Raw genomic sequence first — 14,413 nt, 5'->3', positions numbered from 1 at the left:
GGCAAGGTGGGGGAGAGCCTTTATTTTGCACCTGCTGGGATCTGCATTGGCAGAAGCTCTGAGGGCTGGGCCTTTCCTTTTGCCTGTAAAAACAAAAAGCAGCCCTCCTCCCTCCAGCCCTGAGAGCATGGGCGTGACACTGGAAAAAGCAGCATCTCCCCTTTGGTAAAGATGACCATTGCACAGCTGCTCACTCAGAGCTCGATCGTGCTCGATCAGGCGAGATATATTTAGGTCACCAGCAAAGTCTGTTCTCTTTTCTTGCGTAGGGTGAGCATTCACAGAGCCCAGCTTCGTTGACAAGAGTGCAAAAGGTGTATACTAAAAGCTTTCTGCTTTACTTGAGCGCCATGGCCGTTATTATATTTTGGCTGCTCCAAGCAATCTCTGTCCAGCCGATGCAAATTTCCAGCTCAAATTTTCCCAGCACTCAAAAAGTCCCTCCTCCCGCCAGCTCTGCTTTCAGGAAGTTCAGCAGAAGCAGTCCAACTTCTGTTCCCACTTCAGAGGAAAAGCTTTCTCGGGCCAGAGAAAGCCAGGGAATCACTGTACCGGCAAGTGCATTTCTTACAACTGGTAATCCCTCAGAACACAGAAATGAAGAAGCTGTATATGAAAATGTATTATTTCTTTGGTACACTAACCTATGTAACTAATATGGACCATTTCAGAGGACGGAGCGGACCCAACTGTGATCCCAGAGACCCAAATACCCAGCAGTAGGGAAAATAAATCCTCTCTGTGCTCTGCAATATTACATACACAAAATGCAAGCGCGTGCATTTTTTTATTGGCCCCATATACAGAATACATGTGAGGATGCTTGCCTTCCCAGTGTATTTCTCAAGCTCTTGAGAGCATATGCTATTTCCATGGGAACGCAAATAAGTTCATACTTTACATTTGTGTGTGACAAAAGGGGAAAAAAACTATTTTGTGTAAAATGCCAGCAGAGAGTGTTTCTGCCCAGTCTCGAACCGGGGACCTTTCGCGTGTGAGGCAAACGTGATAACCACTACACTACAGAAACAGCTGCTTGCTCACTTTTGTAGGGACTGGGAGAACAGGTGCAAAGGGCAGTGCAAGTGGACCTGCTTAAAGACTAATCAAATGCCTTGCGCCTGAAGCTCACACAATCCAGCCTAAAACATACGTCCTATCAAGCATGCGCACATATACAAGTATGCCAGCTGAGGGCCTATGCAGCGTACAGAGGGAAGGACATATTTCCACTTTGAGATCGGACGGCCAAAACTCACAAGCAAATCAAGGAATGTTACTGAGAGCTAACAGAGAACACAAAGTGCTTGTCGCAAGGACATGGCACGCAAAGAGGTTCAGGAAGTGAATTGTTCATCGACTACTGCTTACCGAGAAAACCAGAGAGTCTGTCCAATGAAAATAACATTGAAAAAACAAAAAAAAGGAGCTCAAGTTAACCACCTTGATTGGGCTCGTCCGGGATTTGAACCCGGGACCTTCTCGCACCCAAAGCAAGAATCATACCCCTAGACCAACGAGCCACGGTCCTTTGAGCATTTGACGGAATTGTCCTCAGCGTTTCCACCCCCCTTAGGATTCGAGGCCAAGAATGCCTATTCCTGAAGTTTGTTCCTGCCGCTGAAAGCCTTGTCGGTGTATGAGCCAAATGAATGCCCCAGTCGGCACGCTCTGACTGTCTTCACAGGTCTCCTCCTCATCCCGAAGGTTGGTGGCCCATTGACATCAGGGTGGAAGGTGCTTGCGATACACTGTTCCTTCCTTCCTTCCTTCCTTCCTTTATTCCTCTTATGCTGTTTATGTAATAAGAGGGGACGATACACAGAAGAGAGAAAGTGGCCCAACACACTAGACTAGCAGTCTTCTGATCAATCTGCAGCTGGCAAGGTGGGGGAGAGCCTTTATTTTGCACCTGCTGGGATCTGCATTGGCAGAAGCTCTGAGGGCTGGGCCTTTCCTTTTGCCTGTAAAAACAAAAAGCAGCCCTCCTCCCTCCAGCCCTGAGAGCATGGGCGTGACACTGGAAAAAGCAGCATCTCCCCTTTGGTAAAGATGACCATTGCACAGCTGCTCACTCAGAGCTCGATCGTGCTCGATCAGGCGAGATATATTTAGGTCACCAGCAAAGTCTGTTCTCTTTTCTTGCGTAGGGTGAGCATTCACAGAGCCCAGCTTCGTTGACAAGAGTGCAAAAGGTGTATACTAAAAGCTTTCTGCTTTACTTGAGCGCCATGGCCGTTATTATATTTTGGCTGCTCCAAGCAATCTCTGTCCAGCCGATGCAAATTTCCAGCTCAAATTTTCCCAGCACTCAAAAAGTCCCTCCTCCCGCCAGCTCTGCTTTCAGGAAGTTCAGCAGAAGCAGTCCAACTTCTGTTCCCACTTCAGAGGAAAAGCTTTCTCGGGCCAGAGAAAGCCAGGGAATCACTGTACCGGCAAGTGCATTTCTTACAACTGGTAATCCCTCAGAACACAGAAATGAAGAAGCTGTATATGAAAATGTATTATTTCTTTGGTACACTAACCTATGTAACTAATATGGACCATTTCAGAGGACGGAGCGGACCCAACTGTGATCCCAGAGACCCAAATACCCAGCAGTAGGGAAAATAAATCCTCTCTGTGCTCTGCAACATTACATACACAAAATGCAAGCGCGTGCATTTTTTTATTGGCCCCATATACAGAATACATGTGAGGATGCTTGCCTTCCCAGTGTATTTCTCAAGCTCTTGAGAGCATATGCTATTTCCATGGGAACGCAAATAAGTTCATACTTTACATTTGTGTGTGACAAAAGGGGAAAAAAACTATTTTGTGTAAAATGCCAGCAGAGAGTGTTTCTGCCCGGTCTCGAACCGGGGGGACCTTTCGCGTGTGAGGCGAACGTGATAACCACTACACTACAGAAACAGCTGCTTGCTCACCTTTGTAGGGACTGGGAGAACAGGTGCAAAGGGCAGTGCAAGTGGACCTGCTTAAAGACTAATCAAATGCCTTGCGCCTGAAGCTCACACAATCCAGCCTAAAACATACGTCCTATCAAGCATGCGCACATATACAAGTATGCCAGCTGAGGGCCTATGCAGCGTACAGAGGGAAGGACATATTTCCACTTTGAGATCGGACGGCCAAAACTCACAAGCAAATCAAGGAATGTTACTGAGAGCTAACAGAGAACACAAAGTGCTTGTCGCAAGGACATGGCACGCAAAGAGGTTCAGGAAGTGAATTGTTCATCGACTACTGCTTACCGAGAAAACCAGAGAGTCTGTCCAATGAAAATAACATTGAAAAAACAAAAAAAAGGAGCTCAAGTTAACCACCTTGATTGGGCTCGTCCGGGATTTGAACCCGGGACCTCTCGCACCCAAAGCGAGAATCATACCCCTAGACCAACGAGCCACGGTCCTTTGAGCATTTGACGGAATTGTCCTCAGCGTTTGCACCCCCCTTAGGATTCGAGGCCAAGAATGCCTATTCCTGAAGTTTGTTTCTGCCGCTGAAAGCCTTGTCGGTGTATGAGCCAAATGAATGCCCCAGTCGGCACGCTCTGACTGTCTTCACAGGTCTCCTCCTCATCCCGAAGGTTGGTGGCCCATTGACATCAGGGTGGAAGGTGCTTGCGATACACTGTTCCTTCCTTCCTTCCTTCCTTCCTTTATTCCTCTTATGCTGTTTATGTAATAAGAGGGGACGATACACAGAAGAGAGAAAGTGGCCCAACACACTAGACTAGCAGTCTTCTGATCAATCTGCAGCTGGCAAGGTGGGGGAGAGCCTTTATTTTGCACCTGCTGGGATCTGCATTGGCAGAAGCTCTGAGGGCTGGGCCTTTCCTTTTGCCTGTAAAAACAAAAAGCAGCCCTCCTCCCTCCAGCCCTGAGAGCATGGGCGTGACACTGGAAAAAGCAGCATCTCCCCTTTGGTAAAGATGACCATTGCACAGCTGCTCACTCAGAGCTCGATCGTGCTCGATCAGGCGAGATATATTTAGGTCACCAGCAAAGTCTGTTCTCTTTTCTTGCGTAGGGTGAGCATTCACAGAGCCCAGCTTCGTTGACAAGAGTGCAAAAGGTGTATACTAAAAGCTTTCTGCTTTACTTGAGCGCCATGGCCGTTATTATATTTTGGCTGCTCCAAGCAATCTCTGTCCAGCCGATGCAAATTTCCAGCTCAAATTTTGCCAGCACTCAAAAAGTCCCTCCTCCCGCCAGCTCTGCTTTCAGGAAGTTCAGCAGAAGCAGTCCAACTTCTGTTCCCACTTCAGAGGAAAAGCTTTCTCGGGCCAGAGAAAGCCAGGGAATCACTGTACCGGCAAGTGCATTTCTTACAACTGGTAATCCCTCAGAACACAGAAATGAAGAAGCTGTATATGAAAATGTATTATTTCTTTGGTACACTAACCTATGTAACTAATATGGACCATTTCAGAGGACGGAGCGGACCCAACTGTGATCCCAGAGACCCAAATACCCAGCAGTAGGGAAAATAAATCCTCTCTGTGCTCTGCAACATTACATACACAAAATGCAAGCGCGTGCATTTTTTTATTGGCCCCATATACAGAATACATGTGAGGATGCTTGCCTTCCCAGTGTATTTCTCAAGCTCTTGAGAGCATATGCTATTTCCATGGGAACGCAAATAAGTTCATACTTTACATTTGTGTGTGACAAAAGGGGAAAAAAACTATTTTGTGTAAAATGCCAGCAGAGAGTGTTTCTGCCCGGTCTCGAACCAGGGACCTTTCACGTGTGAGGCGAACTTGATAACCACTACACTACAGAAACAGCTGCTTGCTCACCTTTGTAGGGACTGGGAGAACAGGTGCAAAGGGCAGTGCAAGTGGACCTGCTTAAAGACTAATCAAATGCCTTGCGCCTGAAGCTCACACAATCCAGCCTAAAACATACGTCCTATCAAGCATGCGCACATATACAAGTATGCCAGCTGAGGGCCTATGCAGCGTACAGAGGGAAGGACATATTTCCACTTTGAGATCGGACGGCCAAAACTCACAAGCAAATCAAGGAATGTTACTGAGAGCTAACAGAGAACACAAAGTGCTTGTCGCAAGGACATGGCACGCAAAGAGGTTCAGGAAGTGAATTGTTCATCGACTACTGCTTACCGAGAAAACCAGAGAGTCTGTCCAATGAAAATAACATTGAAAAAACAAAAAAAAGGAGCTCAAGTTAACCACCTTGATTGGGCTCGTCCGGGATTTGAACCCGGGACCTCTCGCACCCAAAGCGAGAATCATACCCCTAGACCAACGAGCCACGGTCCTTTGAGCATTTGACGGAATTGTCCTCAGCGTTTGCACCCCCCTTAGGATTCGAGGCCAAGAATGCCTATTCCTGAAGTTTGTTCCTGCCGCTGAAAGCCTTGTCGGTGTATGAGCCAAATGAATGCCCCAGTCGGCACGCTCTGACTGTCTTCACAGGTCTCCTCCTCATCCCGAAGGTTGGTGGCCCATTGACATCAGGGTGGAAGGTGCTTGCGATACACTGTTCCTTCCTTCCTTCCTTCCTTTATTCCTCTTATGCTGTTTATGTAATAAGAGGGGACGATACACAGAAGAGAGAAAGTGGCCCAACACACTAGACTAGCAGTCTTCTGATCAATCTGCAGCTGGCAAGGTGGGGGAGAGCCTTTATTTTGCACCTGCTGGGATCTGCATTGGCAGAAGCTCTGAGGGCTGGGCCTTTCCTTTTGCCTGTAAAAACAAAAAGCAGCCCTCCTCCCTCCAGCCCTGAGAGCATGGGCGTGACACTGGAAAAAGCAGCATCTCCCCTTTGGTAAAGATGACCATTGCACAGCTGCTCACTCAGAGCTCGATCGTGCTCGATCAGGCGAGATATATTTAGGTCACCAGCAAAGTCTGTTCTCTTTTCTTGCGTAGGGTGAGCATTCACAGAGCCCAGCTTCGTTGACAAGAGTGCAAAAGGTGTATACTAAAAGCTTTCTGCTTTACTTGAGCGCCATGGCCGTTATTATATTTTGGCTGCTCCAAGCAATCTCTGTCCAGCCGATGCAAATTTCCAGCTCAAATTTTCCCAGCACTCAAAAAGTCCCTCCTCCCGCCAGCTCTGCTTTCAGGAAGTTCAGCAGAAGCAGTCCAACTTCTGTTCCCACTTCAGAGGAAAAGCTTTCTCGGGCCAGAGAAAGCCAGGGAATCACTGTACCGGCAAGTGCATTTCTTACAACTGGTAATCCCTCAGAACACAGAAATGAAGAAGCTGTATATGAAAATGTATTATTTCTTTGGTACACTAACCTATGTAACTAATATGGACCATTTCAGAGGACGGAGCGGACCCAACTGTGATCCCAGAGACCCAAATACCCAGCAGTAGGGAAAATAAATCCTCTCTGTGCTCTGCAACATTACATACACAAAATGCAAGCGCGTGCATTTTTTTATTGGCCCCATATACAGAATACATGTGAGGATGCTTGCCTTCCCAGTGTATTTCTCAAGCTCTTGAGAGCATATGCTATTTCCATGGGAACGCAAATAAGTTCATACTTTACATTTGTGTGTGACAAAAGGGGAAAAAAACTATTTTGTGTAAAATGCCAGCAGAGAGTGTTTCTGCCCGGTCTCGAACCGGGGACCAACGTGATAACCACTACACTACACAAACAGCTGCTTGCTCACCTTTGTAGGGACTGGGAGAACAGGTGCAAAGGGCAGTGCAAGTGGACCTGCTTAAAGACTAATCAAATGCCTTGCGCCTGAAGCTCACACAATCCAGCCTAAAACATACGTCCTATCAAGCATGCGCACATATACAAGTATGCCAGCTGAGGGCCTATGCAGCGTACAGAGGGAAGGACATATTTCCACTTTGAGATCGGACGGCCAAAACTCACAAGCAAATCAAGGAATGTTACTGAGAGCTAACAGAGAACACAAAGTGCTTGTCGCAAGGACATGGCACGCAAAGAGGTTCAGGAAGTGAATTGTTCATCGACTACTGCTTACCGAGAAAACCAGAGAGTCTGTCCAATGAAAATAACATTGAAAAAACAAAAAAAAGGAGCTCAAGTTAACCACCTTGATTGGGCTCGTCCGGGATTTGAACCCGGGACCTCTCGCACCCAAAGCGAGAATCATACCCCTAGACCAACGAGCCACGGTCCTTTGAGCTTTTGACGGAATTGTCCTCAGCGTTTGCACCCCCCTTAGGATTCGAGGCCAAGAATGCCTATTCCTGAAGTTTGTTCCTGCCGCTGAAAGCCTTGTCGGTGTATGAGCCAAATGAATGCCCCAGTCGGCACGCTCTGACTGTCTTCACAGGTCTCCTCCTCATCCCGAAGGTTGGTGGCCCATTGACATCAGGGTGGAAGGTGCTTGCGATACACTGTTCCTTCCTTCCTTCCTTCCTTCCTTTATTCCTCTTATGCTGTTTATGTAATAAGAGGGGACGATACACAGAAGAGAGAAAGTGGCCCAACACACTAGACTAGCAGTCTTCTGATCAATCTGCAGCTGGCAAGGTGGGGGAGAGCCTTTATTTTGCACCTGCTGGGATCTGCATTGGCAGAAGCTCTGAGGGCTGGGCCTTTCCTTTTGCCTGTAAAAACAAAAAGCAGCCCTCCTCCCTCCAGCCCTGAGAGCATGGGCGTGACACTGGAAAAAGCAGCATCTCCCCTTTGGTAAAGATGACCATTGCACAGCTGCTCACTCAGAGCTCGATCGTGCTCGATCAGGCGAGATATATTTAGGTCACCAGCAAAGTCTGTTCTCTTTTCTTGCGTAGGGTGAGCATTCACAGAGCCCAGCTTCGTTGACAAGAGTGCAAAAGGTGTATACTAAAAGCTTTCTGCTTTACTTGAGCGCCATGGCCGTTATTATATTTTGGCTGCTCCAAGCAATCTCTGTCCAGCCGATGCAAATTTCCAGCTCAAATTTTCCCAGCACTCAAAAAGTCCCTCCTCCCGCCAGCTCTGCTTTCAGGAAGTTCAGCAGAAGCAGTCCAACTTCTGTTCCCACTTCAGAGGAAAAGCTTTCTCGGGCCAGAGAAAGCCAGGGAATCACTGTACCGGCAAGTGCATTTCTTACAACTGGTAATCCCTCAGAACACAGAAATGAAGAAGCTGTATATGAAAATGTATTATTTCTTTGGTACACTAACCTATGTAACTAATATGGACCATTTCAGAGGACGGAGCGGACCCAACTGTGATCCCAGAGACCCAAATACCCAGCAGTAGGGAAAATAAATCCTCTCTGTGCTCTGCAACATTACATACACAAAATGCAAGCGCGTGCATTTTTTTATTGGCCCCATATACAGAATACATGTGAGGATGCTTGCCTTCCCAGTGTATTTCTCAAGCTCTTGAGAGCATATGCTATTTCCATGGGAACGCAAATAAGTTCATACTTTACATTTGTGTGTGACAAAAGGGGAAAAAAACTATTTTGTGTAAAATGCCAGCAGAGAGTGTTTCTGCCCGGTCTCGAACCGGGGACCTTTCGCGTGTGAGGCGAACGTGATAACCACTACACTACAGAAACAGCTGCTTGCTCACCTTTGTAGGGACTGGGAGAACAGGTGCAAAGGGCAGTGCAAGTGGACCTGCTTAAAGACTAATCAAATGCCTTGCGCCTGAAGCTCACACAATCCAGCCTAAAACATACGTCCTATCAAGCATGCGCACATATACAAGTATGCCAGCTGAGGGCCTATGCAGCGTACAGAGGGAAGGACATATTTCCACTTTGAGATCGGACGGCCAAAACTCACAAGCAAATCAAGGAATGTTACTGAGAGCTAACAGAGAACACAAAGTGCTTGTCGCAAGGACATGGCACGCAAAGAGGTTCAGGAAGTGAATTGTTCATCGACTACTGCTTACCGAGAAAACCAGAGAGTCTGTCCAATGAAAATAACATTGAAAAAACAAAAAAAAGGAGCTCAAGTTAACCACCTTGATTGGGCTCGTCCGGGATTTGAACCCGGGACCTCTCGCACCCAAAGCGAGAATCATACCCCTAGACCAACGAGCCACGGTCCTTTGAGCATTTGACGGAATTGTCCTCAGCGTTTGCACCCCCCTTAGGATTCGAGGCCAAGAATGCCTATTCCTGAAGTTTGTTCCTGCCGCTGAAAGCCTTGTCGGTGTATGAGCCAAATGAATGCCCCAGTCCGCACGCTCTGACTGTCTTCACAGGTCTCCTCCTCATCCCGAAGGTTGGTGGCCCATTGACATCAGGGTGGAAGGTGCTTGCGATACACTGTTCCTTCCTTCCTTCCTTCCTTCCTTTATTCCTCTTATGCTGTTTATGTAATAAGAGGGGACGATACACAGAAGAGAGAAAGTGGCCCAACACACTAGACTAGCAGTCTTCTGATCAATCTGCAGCTGGCAAGGTGGGGGAGAGCCTTTATTTTGCACCTGCTGGGATCTGCATTGGCAGAAGCTCTGAGGGCTGGGCCTTTCCTTTTGCCTGTAAAAACAAAAAGCAGCCCTCCTCCCTCCAGCCCTGAGAGCATGGGCGTGACACTGGAAAAAGCAGCATCTCCCCTTTGGTAAAGATGACCATTGCACAGCTGCTCACTCAGAGCTCGATCGTGCTCGATCAGGCGAGATATATTTAGGTCACCAGCAAAGTCTGTTCTCTTTTCTTGCGTAGGGTGAGCATTCACAGAGCCCAGCTTCGTTGACAAGAGTGCAAAAGGTGTATACTAAAAGCTTTCTGCTTTACTTGAGCGCCATGGCCGTTATTATATTTTGGCTGCTCCAAGCAATCTCTGTCCAGCCGATGCAAATTTCCAGCTCAAATTTTCCCAGCACTCAAAAAGTCCCTCCTCCCGCCAGCTCTGCTTTCAGGAAGTTCAGCAGAAGCAGTCCAACTTCTGTTCCCACTTCAGAGGAAAAGCTTTCTCGGGCCAGAGAAAGCCAGGGAATCACTGTACCGGCAAGTGCATTTCTTACAACTGGTAATCCCTCAGAACACAGAAATGAAGAAGCTGTATATGAAAATGTATTATTTCTTTGGTACACTAACCTATGTAACTAATATGGACCATTTCAGAGGACGGAGCGGACCCAACTGTGATCCCAGAGACCCAAATACCCAGCAGTAGGGAAAATAAATCCTCTCTGTGCTCTGCAACATTACATACACAAAATGCAAGCGCGTGCATTTTTTTATTGGCCCCATATACAGAATACATGTGAGGATGCTTGCCTTCCCAGTGTATTTCTCAAGCTCTTGAGAGCATATGCTATTTCCATGGGAACGCAAATAAGTTCATACTTTACATTTGTGTGTGACAAAAGGGGAAAAAAACTATTTTGTGTAAAATGCCAGCAGAGAGTGTTTCTGCCCGGTCTCGAACCGGGGACCTTTCGCGTGTGAGGCGAACTTGATAACCACTACACTACAGAAACAGCTGCTTGCTCACCTTTGTAGGGACTGGGAGAACAGGTGCAAAGGGCAGTGCAAGTGGACCTGCTTAAAGACTAATCAAATGCCTTGCGCCTGAAGCTCACACAATCCAGCCTAAAACATACGTCCTATCAAGCATGCGCACATATACAAGTATGCCAGCTGAGGGCCTATGCAGCGTACAGAGGGAAGGACATATTTCCACTTTGAGATCGGACGGCCAAAACTCACAAGCAAATCAAGGAATGTTACTGAGAGCTAACAGAGAACACAAAGTGCTTGTCGCAAGGACATGGCACGCAAAGAGGTTCAGGAAGTGAATTGTTCATCGACTACTGCTTACCGAGAAAACCAGAGAGTCTGTCCAATGAAAATAACATTGAAAAAACAAAAAAAAGGAGCTCAAGTTAACCACCTTGATTGGGCTCGACCGGGATTTGAACCCGGGACCTCTCGCACCCAAAGCGAGAATCATACCCCTAGACCAACGAGCCACTGTCCTTTGAGCATTTGACGGAATTGTCCTCAGCGTTTGCACCCCCCTTAGGATTCGAGGCCAAGAATGCCTATTCCTGAAGTTTGTTCCTGCCGCTGAAAGCCTTGTCGGTGTATGAGCCAAATGAATGCCCCAGTCGGCACGCTCTGACTGTCTTCACAGGTCTCCTCCTCATCCCGAAGGTTGGTGGCCCATTGACATCAGGGTGGAAGGTGCTTGCGATACACTGTTCCTTCCTTCCTTCCTTCCTTCCTTTATTCCTCTTATGCTGTTTATGTAATAAGAGGGGACGATACACAGAAGAGAGAAAGTGGCCCAACACACTAGACTAGCAGTCTTCTGATCAATCTGCAGCTGGCAAGGTGGGGGAGAGCCTTTATTTTGCACCTGCTGGGATCTGCATTGGCAGAAGCTCTGAGGGCTGGGCCTTTCCTTTTGCCTGTAAAAACAAAAAGCAGCCCTCCTCCCTCCAGCCCTGAGAGCATGGGCGTGACACTGGAAAAAGCAGCATCTCCCCTTTGGTAAAGATGACCATTGCACAGCTGCTCACTCAGAGCTCGATCGTGCTCGATCAGGCGAGATATATTTAGGTCACCAGCAAAGTCTGTTCTCTTTTCTTGCGTAGGGTGAGCATTCACAGAGCCCAGCTTCGTTGACAAGAGTGCAAAAGGTGTATACTAAAAGCTTTCTGCTTTACTTGAGCGCCATGGCCGTTATTATATTTTGGCTGCTCCAAGCAATCTCTGTCCAGCCGATGCAAATTTCCAGCTCAAATTTTCCCAGCACTCAAAAAGTCCCTCCTCCCGCCAGCTCTGCTTTCAGGAAGTTCAGCAGAAGCAGTCCAACTTCTGTTCCCACTTCAGAGGAAAAGCTTTCTCGGGCCAGAGAAAGCCAGGGAATCACTGTACCGGCAAGTGCATTTCTTACAACTGGTAATCCCTCAGAACACAGAAATGAAGAAGCTGTATATGAAAATGTATTATTTCTTTGGTACACTAACCTATGTAACTAATATGGACCATTTCAGAGGACGGAGCGGACCCAACTGTGATCCCAGAGACCCAAATACCCAGCAGTAGGGAAAATAAATCCTCTCTGTGCTCTGCAACATTACATACACAAAATGCAAGCGCGTGCATTTTTTTATTGGCCCCATATACAGAATACATGTGAGGATGCTTGCCTTCCCAGTGTATTTCTCAAGCTCTTGAGAGCATATGCTATTTCCATGGGAACGCAAATAAGTTCATACTTTACATTTGTGTGTGACAAAAGGGGAAAAAAACTATTTTGTGTAAAATGCCAGCAGAGAGTGTTTCTGCCCGGTCTCGAACCGGGGACCTTTCGCGTGTGAGGCGAACGTGATAACCACTACACTACAGAAACAGCTGCTTGCTCACCTTTGTAGGGACTGGGAGAACAGGTGCAAAGGGCAGTGCAAGTGGACCTGCTTAAAGACTAATCAAATGCCTTGCGCCTGAAGCTCACACAATACAGCCTAAAACATACGTCCTATCAAGCATGCGCACATATACAAGTATGCCAGCTGAGGGCCTATGCAGCGTACAGAGGGAAGGACATATTTCCACTTTGAGATCGGACGGCCAAAACTCACAAGCAAATCAAGGAATGTTACTGAGAGCTAACAGAGAACACAAAGTGCTTGTCGCAAGGACATGGCACGCAAAGAGGTTCAGGAAGTGAATTGTTCATCGACTACTGCTTACCGAGAAAACCAGAGAGTCTGTCCAATGAAAATAACATTGAAAAAACAAAAAAAAGGAGCTCAAGTTAACCACCTTGATTGGGCTCGTCCGGGATTTGAACCCGGGACCTCTCGCACCCAAAGCGAGAATCATACCCCTAGACCAACGAGCCACGGTCCTTTGAGCATTTGACGGAATTGTCCTCAGCGTTTGCACCCCCCTTAGGATTCGAGGCCAAGAATGCCTATTCCTGAAGTTTGTTCCTGCCGCTGAAAGCCTTGTCGGTGTATGACCCAAATGAATGCCCCAGTCGGCACGCTCTGACTGTCTTCACAGGTCTCCTCCTCATCCCGAAGGTTGGTGGCCCATTGACATCAGGGTGGAAGGTGCTTGCGATACACTGTTCCTTCCTTCCTTCCTTCCTTCCTTCCTTTATTCCTCTTATGCTGTTTATGTAATAAGAGGGGACGATACACAGAAGAGAGAAAGTGGCCCAACACACTAGACTAGCAGTCTTCTGATCAATCTGCAGCTGGCAAGGTGGGGGAGAGCCTTTATTTTGCACCTGCTGGGATCTGCATTGGCAGAAGCTCTGAGGGCTGGGCCTTTCCTTTTGCCTGTAAAAACAAAAAGCAGCCCTCCTCCCTCCAGCCCTGAGAGCATGGGCGTGACACTGGAAAAAGCAGCATCTCCCCTTTGGTAAAGATGACCATTGCACAGCTGCTCACTCAGAGCTCGATCGTGCTCGATCAGGCGAGATATATTTAGGTCACCAGCAAAGTCTGTTCTCTTTTCTTGCGTAGGGTGAGCATTCACAGAGCCCAGCTTTGTTGACAAGAGTGCAAAAGGTGTATACTAAAAGCTTTCTGCTTTACTTGAGCGCCATGGCCGTTATTATATTTTGGCTGCTCCAAGCAATCTCTGTCCAGCCGATGCAAATTTCCAGCTCAAATTTTCCCAGCACTCAAAAAGTCCCTCCTCCCGCCAGCTCTGCTTTCAGGAAGTTCAGCAGAAGCAGTCCAACTTCTGTTCCCACTTCAGAGGAAAAGCTTTCTCGGGCCAGAGAAAGCCAGGGAATCACTGTACCGGCAAGTGCATTTCTTACAACTGGTAATCCCTCAGAACACAGAAATGAAGAAGCTGTATATGAAAATGTATTATTTCTTTGGTACACTAACCTATGTAACTAATATGGACCATTTCAGAGGACGGAGCGGACCCAACTGTGATCCCAGAGACCCAAATACCCAGCAGTAGGGAAAATAAATCCTCTCTGTGCTCTGCAACATTACATACACAAAATGCAAGCGCGTGCATTTTTTTATTGGCCCCATATACAGAATACATGTGAGGATGCTTGCCTTCCCAGTGTATTTCTCAAGCTCTTGAGAGCATATGCTATTTCCATGGGAACGCAAATAAGTTCATACTTTACATTTGTGTGTGACAAAAGGGGAAAAAAACTATTTTGTGTAAAATGCCAGCAGAGAGTGTTTCTGCCCGGTCTCGAACCGGGGACCTTTCGCGTGTGAGGCGAACTTGATAACCACTACACTACAGAAACAGCTGCTTGCTCACCTTTGTAGGGACTGGGAGAACAGGTGCAAAGGGCAGTGCAAGTGGACCTGCTTAAAGACTAATCAAATGCCTTGCGCCTGAAGCTCACACAATCCAGCCTAAAACATACGTCCTATCAAGCATGCGCACATATACAAGTATGCCAGCTGAGGGCCTATGCAGCGTACAGAGGGAAGGACATATTTCCACTTTGAGATCGGACGGCCAAAACTCACAAGCAAA

At 47.4% G+C, this 14,413-nt stretch overlaps 8 non-coding genes across 8 annotated transcripts; all 8 read right to left on the bottom strand.

Moving 5' to 3' along the window:
* Positions 1-2,838: 2,838 nt before the first annotated feature.
* On the bottom strand, positions 2,839-2,913 carry TRNAV-CAC (transfer RNA valine (anticodon CAC)). The gene has a single exon. It is a non-coding gene; the product is annotated as a tRNA-Val (tRNA).
* A 420-nt stretch (positions 2,914-3,333) lies between these two features.
* TRNAP-UGG (transfer RNA proline (anticodon UGG)) lies at positions 3,334-3,405 on the bottom strand. Its single transcript has one exon. It is a non-coding gene; the product is annotated as a tRNA-Pro (tRNA).
* Positions 3,406-5,213: 1,808 nt separating this feature from the next.
* Positions 5,214-5,285, bottom strand: TRNAP-UGG (transfer RNA proline (anticodon UGG)). Its single transcript has one exon. It is a non-coding gene; the product is annotated as a tRNA-Pro (tRNA).
* A 1,788-nt stretch (positions 5,286-7,073) lies between these two features.
* Positions 7,074-7,145, bottom strand: TRNAP-UGG (transfer RNA proline (anticodon UGG)). Its single transcript has one exon. It is a non-coding gene; the product is annotated as a tRNA-Pro (tRNA).
* Positions 7,146-8,460: 1,315 nt separating this feature from the next.
* On the bottom strand, positions 8,461-8,533 carry TRNAV-CAC (transfer RNA valine (anticodon CAC)). Its single transcript has one exon. It is a non-coding gene; the product is annotated as a tRNA-Val (tRNA).
* Positions 8,534-8,953: 420 nt separating this feature from the next.
* Positions 8,954-9,025, bottom strand: TRNAP-UGG (transfer RNA proline (anticodon UGG)). Its single transcript has one exon. It is a non-coding gene; the product is annotated as a tRNA-Pro (tRNA).
* A 3,195-nt stretch (positions 9,026-12,220) lies between these two features.
* On the bottom strand, positions 12,221-12,293 carry TRNAV-CAC (transfer RNA valine (anticodon CAC)). The gene has a single exon. It is a non-coding gene; the product is annotated as a tRNA-Val (tRNA).
* A 420-nt stretch (positions 12,294-12,713) lies between these two features.
* On the bottom strand, positions 12,714-12,785 carry TRNAP-UGG (transfer RNA proline (anticodon UGG)). The gene has a single exon. It is a non-coding gene; the product is annotated as a tRNA-Pro (tRNA).
* Positions 12,786-14,413: the final 1,628 nt, after the last annotated feature.

Source organism: Ambystoma mexicanum, chromosome 2q (genome assembly GCF_040938575.1).
Source record: "Ambystoma mexicanum isolate Mex_15411 chromosome 2q, UKY_AmexF1_1, whole genome shotgun sequence".
Taxonomy (NCBI): domain Eukaryota; kingdom Metazoa; phylum Chordata; class Amphibia; order Caudata; family Ambystomatidae; genus Ambystoma; species Ambystoma mexicanum.
Note: the sequence above shows the minus strand (reverse complement) of the source record. Positions and strands in the feature narration are given on the sequence as shown.